Raw genomic sequence first — 9532 nt, forward strand, 5'->3', positions numbered from 1 at the left:
CGAGGTCGAGGCAGTGAAGCTCTTCCTCATCGGCGGCGATGAAGTAGCGGCGGCGCTAGGGTTTGATAAGCTCGAGCTGGAGAGAGATCGAGCGGAGTAAAAGAAGTGAGGAATGGAAGGAGGGGTATTTAGAGCCACGGTGAAAAACTGCTCGCCCGAAGAAATTGGACGAACGTGCCCCTGACCCTTCTCATTTGCATGACATGTGTCACCCACGTAGTGAGAGGTGGAGATCATGTTAGATCGTGGGTGAGTGGATAAGTGTATCGTGGGATGCGGAACAGTTTGAGCGGCAAAGCCGAAAATTTCGATAAGATAGGTTTTAAAGTTACGTTCGCAATTTCTTCAGCTGACAAGGACACAGTGAAGATTTTGAACGAGTTTCAAATAGAACGCACATGAAGAATTTATGAACAGATTGGGTTGAGTATAGCATAGAGGGGAAGGGTCCGATCACATTCACTTAGCAGAAAACCAACTTGAAGAAATAGCAATAAGTGAATGCTCTAGAGGACATAAACTCATATATATATATATATATATATATATATATATATATATATATATATATATATATCCAATGAAGAAAAAGGACGGAACCAGTGAAGACTATGCAAAGTTGAAGAATGTGAATAATTTGAGGAATTTCAACTTTTGGTGGTGGCGTGATCCACCGTATAAGAATGATAATTTCAGACACCGCGTATAATTATCGTAGGGTTCTGAGAATCAAATTCTTCATTAATTTCTTCACACTAAGAGTGTTATTCTTCATTGATTGAAGAAAAACGTTTCTTCATGTGTTGCACATCTAAATCATCAATTTTGCATAAGTGTTAGGACGAGTGTCCTTTTCAAAGAACATTCGAAGATTCTAGGATATTTAGTTCACACCGCAACTTGCTAAATCTCTTCTCATCCAAGGGCTTTGTGAAGATATCGGCTAGCTGTTCTTCAGTCTTCACATGCTCAATAGAAATGTCGCCCTTCAACACATGATCACGAAGAAAATGATGACGAATCTGAATGTGCTTTGTCTTCGAGTGCTGAACTGGGTTGTGAGCAATCTTGATGGCACTCTCATTGTCACAGAAGAGAGGCACATTCTTCATGTTAATGCCGTAGTCCTTGAGAGTTTGCTTTATCCACAGCAATTGGGCACAACAAGAACCAGCGGCAATGTACTCAGCTTCAGCAGTAGATAGTGATACGCAGTTCTGTTTCTTCGAGGACCAACAGACCAAAGATCGTCTGAGGAAATGACATGTACCAGATGTTGACTTGCAGTCCACACGATCACCAGCATAGTCAGAGTCAGAATATCCAATGAGATCAAAAACCGAGCCCTTGGGGTACCATAATCCAAGTGTTAGTGTGTGAGCTAGATATCAAAGAATATGCTTCACAACCTTATGGTGTGATTCCTTCGGTGTAGCTTGAAATCGGGCACACATGCAAACACTAAGCATTATATCTGGCCTAGATGCACATAAGTACAATAAAGAACCTATCATGGAGCGGTATACCTAATGATCGAAGTCAATACCATTTTCATCAGTGCACAGATGGCCATTTGTGGGCATAGGAATTTTGACGCCTTTGCAATCTTGCATGCCAAATTTCCTTAGTACATCCTTGAGGTATTTCTCCTGAGATATGAATATGCCATTGCGTTGTTGACGAATTTGAAGACCTAAGAAGAATTTCAACTCTCCCATCATAGACATTTGATATTCTTCACTCATCATATAGGCAAATTCATCACTATAACGTTGGTCAGTACAGCCAAAGATAATATCATCAACATATATTTGGCACACAAACAATTCACTATCATAAGATTTAGTGAAAAGGGTAGGGTCGAGTGAACCGGGTTTGAAGCCTTTCGTCATGAGGAATTCCTTCAAAGTATCATACCAAGCCCGTGGGGCCTGCTTGAGGCCATAGAAGACCTTGTTGAGTCTGAAGACTTTGTCAGGATTCTTTGGATCTTAAAAACCTTGGGGTTGAGCAACATGTACTTCTTCCTCAAGCTTACCATTGAGGAATGCACTTTTCACATCCATTTGATATAAAGTGATATCATGATGGTTAGCATAAGCAAGTAATATGCGAATAGCCTCAAGTCTAGCAACAGGTGCAAAAGTTTCATCGAAATCAATTCCTTCAACCTATGTGTAGCCTTGAGCTACAAGCCGTGCCTTATTCCTCACCACAAGGCCATTTTCATCTTGCTTGTTGCGGTAGATCCACTTTGTGCCGATGATATTGTGCTTGCGAGGATCTGGACATTTGGCCAGTTCCCAGACATTGTTGAGCTCGAACTGATGTAATTCTTCTTGCATGGCCTGAATCCACTCAGCCTCCAGAAATGCTTCATCTACCTTAGTGGGCTCTGTAATAGAGACAAAAGCATAGTGCCCATAAAAGTTAGACAAATGTGAAGCTTTTGAGCATGTGAGAGGACCTGGCGCTTTGATGTCATTGATGATCTTTTCAACTTGCACTTCTTTTGCAATGCAAGGATGAGCTGGTTGTCGTTGAAGAATTTGATCAGCATTTTCTTCAGCACCATTTTCTTCAGCATTTTCTTCAGGTGCATTAGCTCGACGTTCTTCATGTTCTGAAATGAATTCTTCAGCAGATTCTCCAGTAGGAATGACATCCTCGGTAGCCTTGAACTTGATTGTTTCCTCAGGTGCTGGTTTATCTATTACAGTAGGTAGGTGCTCTCTTTGCGAGCCATTAGTTTCATCGAACCACACATCTACAGTTTCAACAACTTTGTGAAGAACATTGTTGAAGACTCTGTAGGTGTGCGAGTCCTTTCCGTAACCAAGCATAAAACCTTCATGTGCTTTCGGTGCAAATTTTGAGTTGTGATGAGGATCTCTAATCCAACATTTAGCACCGAAGACTTTGAAATAACTTACATTTGGTTTCTTATCAGTGAGGAGTTCATAGGCAGTCTTTTTGAAGAATTTGTGAAGATATACTCTGTTGATGATGTGGCACGCAGTATCAATTGTCTCAGTCCAGAAACGACGACGCGTTTTGTATTCATCAAGCATAGTGTGAGCCATCTCAGCAAGAGTCCTGTTCTTGCGCTCCACGACGCCGTTCTGCTGAGGAGTATAAGGAGCAGATAACTCATGAGTAATACCAAGTTCATCAAGATAGTCATTGAGATCAGAATTCTTGAAATCAGTGCCATTGTCACTTCTGATGTGCTTGATCTTCACACCAAAGTTGGTTGAAGCCCTCGAGGAAAATCGTTTGAAGACTTCCTGCACTTCATGTTTGTAAGTAACAAGGTGTACCCATGTGTAGCGAGAATAATCATCAACAATAACAAAGCCATATTGAGATGCTTCATTTGAAATAGCAGAATAATGATTAGCACCAAAGAGATACATGTGAAGCAATTCAAATGGGCGAGTGGTGGTCATGATAGTCTTCGCTGGATGCTTGGCCTTGGTGATCTTCCCAGCTTCACAGGCTCCGCATAGGTGATCCTTGAGGAATTTGACATTCTCGATGCAAATGACATGCTTCTTCTTCGCAAGCGTGTGCAAATTCCTCATGCCTGCATGAAAAAGTCGTTGATGCCAGAGCCAGCCTTCTGAAGCTTTTGCAAGTAAGCACACGGCTGGTTGTGGTCCTGTAGAGAAATCAACAATATACAGGTCTCCTCTCCTAAAGCCTTCGAAGACTTTGGAATTGTCAGCTTCCATAACCACAACACAACGGTACTTGCCAAAGACAACAACCATATCAAGATCACAAAGCATTGAAACAGACATAAGGTTGTATCCTAAGGACTCAACAAGCATGACTTTGTCCATGTGTCGATCCTTTGTAATCGCAACCTTACCTAGACCCAATACCTGACTTTTGCCTTTGTCAGCAAAGATGATATGCTTCAGATGCGACGGAGATAATGGAGCATCCATCAATAGATTCTTGTCACCAGTCATGTGGTTTGTACATCCACTATCGAGGACCCACTCAGTGGCTTTGGGTTGATCATCCTGCAGATGAATTAGTGCAGCTTACAAACTCATATACTTCATCAGTGAAGAATACGACATCAATTCATCAGATCAATTTCATCAAGTAAAAGAACTCATAAAGCAATATGAGGACGTGAGAAATGAAAGTTCATTTCTTCATGATTAGCCTGCGTCCTATCACGCATACTCAGGTCTCCAGCAACTTCTTCAGATGATTACGTATGTCTGGAGACCTGACCCTACAGAAGAGATTAGTTCTTTTTCTTCTCCACCCACATCTGAAGGGGTGGCAAAGAGTTCATCATTCTGCGAGCTCCATACGAGAAGGATGGCATAGAAGCCAGTCCATTTCGTTTCACATAAGAGGGGTTAGAGTAAGCATAAGAATATGCAGAGAAATTCTTCGAGGAATTATGGACATAATGATTTGAAGAATAATGCACATATCCATAATCCTTAGATCTTCCCTGCGAAACAGACGGGTTAGCACGATGATGTTCATATGAGGACTTTGATCCATATGAGGAATTTGGTCCGTATGAGGACTTGAATCCATATGAAGAATTTGATCTGGGGTTCCTATTCTTCACAAGTGGCGTCATGATGACATTCATCTGAAGATTTTCAAGGCATCTTTTGGGAACCCAGATTTTCTTCATAGGGGAGCCATTCCTGCAGTTAGTGCCAAGATATCTAGCAAATACTTCACCATTATGATTTTTGAACAGTTTATAGTTGGAGTCAATTGACTCATCATCAGAATGAGGAGATTCACATGCAAATCCAGATAAGTTAGATGGATCAACTAGAGGCCCCTTTGCAGCAACCCATGTAGTTTTGGGGTACTGCTCAGGCTTCCAATATGTACCATCAGCATTGAGTTTCCTCTCAAAGGCAATACCCTCATTCCTAGGGTTCCTATTGAGGATCTGCTTTTTAAGCACATACGAAGAGCTTGATGCCCTTTGAGGCTTTTGTACATGCCTGTCGTGTACAATTCCTTCAACCCTGCATCATCAGTGATACTAGCAATGTCCTCAGATGAGGAATTAGTGATAGCAGAGGTATGTGAAGAATTTGAAACATTAGCAGCATTTGAACATTCAGGTGAAGAATTAGCAGATTCACGTTCAATGCACTTCAAGCATGGATGAACAAATTCTTCCTGAGAAGCGCTGATATGTTGAGCAAGTAATGAATCGCGCTCCTTCTGAAGATCTTCATAACTCACTCTTAGCTTCTCAAGATCTTGTTTTGTTTGAAGAAATTCAAAGAAAGCTTCTCATGATCAGATAAAAGAGTGTTATGTTGATCTTGAAGGGTGTCATACTTAGTATGAAGTCTCTGAAGACTTTCAGCCAAAGCTTTTGACTGATCCATTTCTTCACCCAACATATCATCGCTCTTATTTAGCATGTAGTAAACCTTTTCCAAAGCTCTTTGTTGTTTAGTGGCAAGGGAAGCAAGTTTGACATAGCTGGGTCCAAATTCATCACCAGATTCATCATCACTAGACTCGGATAGGTAGCATTCAGTTACCTCACCATCTTTTGCCATAAGGCATGATGCAGAAGATGATGATTCTGGTTTGAATGTCATCGTTTTGAGAGATTCCTTGCAGTCCTCAAACCAAGGATCATGACAGGTTCGATGACCTTCATAGACCTCAGAGATACGGTCCCAGATGAGTTTCACATGATCGAGATGCATGATATTCCTGAACCGATTTTGTGACAGACTGGAGCAGATGACATCCTTCGCCTTGAGGTTGAGAAGAGTGTACTTGCGAATGTCATCAGCTTCCGCCATCTTGCACAGATCGGTCAGACCAATCTCAGTGACGGTCCACAGCTCGCTGTTCATCGCCATGAGGCGTTTCTTCATCATGGCCTTCCACTTGGGATACTCGTGACCGTCAAAGATAGGGCATGTCACTTTCGTCATACCTAAGGTCGACATAACTAAAACTCCAGGCGGTTAAACCAAAATCACACAGAACAAGGGAGTACCAAGCTCTGATACCAATTGAAAGTGCGTTATATCGACTAGAGGGGGGTGAATAGGCAATTTTTATGAAATTCTTCACTGAGGAATTTGCTGGTGAGGAAATTCCTTAGCGAAGAACTACCAGCAGCGGAATGGGTACTCAAAAGTAAACATAACAGAATACAAGCATAGTCATCATGATGAAATGAAGACAGGCACAGAGTACAGAAGCGTAAACACAGGATAACACAGGATGAAGACAAACAGACTGAAGAAATTGAACTGAGGAAATTGAGAAAGTCTTCAGTCAAAGTCTTCAAACACAGATATGAACAAACACACAACGCAGTTATGAGGAAATGAAAGAGTTGAGGAAATAGAACCAGTAAGCTTGGTGAAGACAATGATTTGGTAGACCAGTTCCAACTGCTGTCTTAGTTGTACGTCTGGTTGGAGCGGCTAAGTATTTAAACTCGAGGACACATAGTCCCGGACACCCAGTCCTGAACACGCAGCTCAGGACACCCAGTCCGCACCATATTCTCCTTGAACTAAGGTCACACAGACCTCGTCCAATCACTCGTGGTAAGTCTTTAGGTGACTTCCAAACCTTCACAAACTTGGTCACTCGGCGATCCACAATTTCTCTTGGATGCTCTAGACCATGATGCCTAACCGTCTGGAAGAAGCACAGTCTTCAAAGGTAACAAGCGTTGGATCCACGCAGGATCAATCTTTTCAGTGATGCTCAATCACTTGGGGTTTGTAGGTGTTTGGGTTTTGGGTTTTTTTGTTTTTCCTCACTTGATGATTTTCGCTCAAAGTCCTTGGAGGATGGGTTGCTCTCAAATGACAAGTGTCAGTTTCTCTCGGAGCAGCCAACCAGCTAGTGGTTGTAGGGGGCGGCTATTTATAGCCTAGGGAGCAGTCCGACATGATAAGACATAAATGCCCTTCAATGATATGACCGTTAGGTGGATATATATTTTGGGACAGCTGGCGCATAGCACAGCAACGGTCGGAATTTTGAGTAGCAAAATCCTCAGGGCTATCATGTCCCTCACTGCGTAGGAAATTCGCACTGGTGAATTCCTAACTCCTCAGTCAGAACAAATTCCTCAGAGACCAGAAGAACTTCGTCTCTGTCACTGAAGAATATGACTGGACTGTATGAGATTTTCAATGGCTTCATTCGAAGGGATTGGTATGTGTAGGATTTTGAGTTGAGCATCACATGGAAAAAATTTCTTAGTATTTTCTAGACCCCCTTAACAGTACGGTGTTTCCTATGACTCAAGAAAGAGAAAATGAAACTATGAAAACAAAAGTTTTCACGCTTTATGTTCCTCAAATGAATACCAAGTCTTCAAGGTCACACCATTTTCTTCACTTTCAAAGTCTTCAGAAAGTCTTCAGAATACCAAAGTCTTCAGACGAAGAACTTCATTTTTAGGGGCTGACTTTCTCTGTAAATATCAAACTCCTCATAGACTTATAGACCTATGTACACTTATAAACACATTAGTCCCTTAACCTATAAGTCTTCAATACACCAAAATTACTAAGGGGCACTAAATGCACTTACAGGGAGGGAGGAAGAGCCCCCACCACCGCCGTCGGCCTCCGGGCACAAGTCGGAGGCGGAAGGAGGAGAGGAAGATAGGCTAGAGCCAGCAGCGGCTAGGGTTGGGGAGCTCCCGAGTCGCTCGAGCTGTGGGCGAGCGGGGGTCGAGTCGATGAGCTAAATAGATCTCTGGCGCTCATTTGTTTCAGAGAGAAACATCCATCGACGGAAGATTGTAGACCATCCTACGCGCGCGACTGTTCCATCAGCATGCAAGATGTCCGAAGGCCACGTGCGTGTGGATTGCCATGGCCAGCGAGGGCAGCGCGCGCTGAACGCACACACTGAGCACGTCGAAACAGCGACGCAATATGCAAAGATCTTGGCCGGCTTCCTGCGATCCGGCCTTGTGCGCAGGACATACAATCCAGCCCAGCAACTTCGCAGTACAGCTTGTTTGGGTAGGAGAGCACATCCACCACATGTCCCGACCGGCCGTGACGGGTGACGGCGCTCTCCGTATACGACGAGTAGGCTGGACACCGAGCCAGCCAGTGTCAGTCACCGGAACAACACTCGTCGCATGCTGATGTGGATTTTGTCTAACTCGCTGTGCGCACAACGCATATCCCATCCACCCATCCAGCATGCATGTCAAATCAGCAGGTGATCAGGACCCACAAAGATGCCCTGTACTGACGCGTATTTTGAGCTTTCTTGTGGCATTTCTCTCCTGTATTGTAGCTGATTTGACTCCAGACTGGCCCCACGATCTGGCCCAAGGAATCTCTGTGTCTGGTCGGTACATGTTCAATATAGTACAGTTTAAATTCCAAACTGCATCTGACAGGAAGGTCTCAGCAATTTTGATCGTGTTTAACCAAGTGCGTTGCGTTATTTGCTAGAAAAATTAATGAAATTATTCCAAAAGAAATATGAGCCATATAACAAACTCAAAAGTTCTTCTGATGTTTATGGCAAAGTTCGGTCACCATGCCAACAAAGTTCTTCCAAGGATATATATGATATGAAAATCCCACAAAAGGACTTTATGATGACCATCCGAGGACTTCATTGATAGGATTGAAGAACCTCATAATTCTATTGAGATAAATACTTTCATTTCTTAGAAAGTCCTTTGTATCTTCCCATAAAGTGCTAAAAAAGTGCTAATTTATTTAGTAGTGTTGGGGACTGGAAAAAGTTCTTCATTTCTTAGAAGAAAGTTTGTACAGTGGGTCCAAAGAGTTCTATGTCATGTCCATGGATTCTACAAAATTTGAGGCTATAATAAATACAGTAAACCAAACATAGCCAGCACAAAGGTCCTCATTTCTTCAATCAAAGTATCGCTAAAGATTACAAAAAATTACACACTAAGACCAATCAATTTTCCTGAGGAAAATTACACAGAAAAAAAGACCAGTCACTAGTCAAAAACTGCAATAGAGGAAACAAAATTAGATCGATCTTTCTTTCTATGTGTGCTGCAGAAAATCCACACAGAAGACACAATCACACACGAAAGCAGATGCATCTCAAGAGATTGATTAAATAATAGACTTGTTTAAAAAAACAAGGAGATGCATCTCTTCTACCTAGAAAAATTGAATTAGAGGATGAGGAAGAGCTGTCAACCAGCGGCGTGCTTGCCGGAGGAGTGGTGGTGATGCCTCAATGAATAGATCTCGCCACCACCGAGCTTCCCGCAATGGTGGTGATGCTGCTACTTGCTGTTCGTCCATGCCCAGCATCATCACCACGAAGCTTGATGTCGATGAGGCAGCCTTGCCCGCTGCATCTTACCTCCATGGCCATGGATCTAGCAAAAGAGGATGCAAGGCAAGGATGAAGAGCAGTCACCTACCGGTGGAGAAGCACTGCTCGGGAAAGGAGGAAGGAAGGCTCGCGACCTTGGGCGAAGGAGGAGGAGGAGGAGCGGCCCGGCGGTGCGTGGCCGTGGTGGGTC

General features: G+C 43.0%; 1 long non-coding RNA gene across 1 annotated transcript; it reads right to left on the reverse strand.

The window, feature by feature from the left end:
* Window positions 1–8863: 8863 nt before the first annotated feature.
* Window positions 8864–9532, reverse strand: LOC119314385. The gene is made up of 2 exons (XR_005152289.1): window positions 9477–9532; window positions 8864–9385 (listed from the first exon to the last, which is right to left on the reverse strand). It is a non-coding gene; the product is annotated as an uncharacterized LOC119314385 (long non-coding RNA).

Source organism: Triticum dicoccoides, chromosome 6A, assembly GCF_002162155.2.
Source record: "Triticum dicoccoides isolate Atlit2015 ecotype Zavitan chromosome 6A, WEW_v2.0, whole genome shotgun sequence".
Classification (NCBI taxonomy): domain Eukaryota; kingdom Viridiplantae; phylum Streptophyta; class Magnoliopsida; order Poales; family Poaceae; genus Triticum; species Triticum dicoccoides.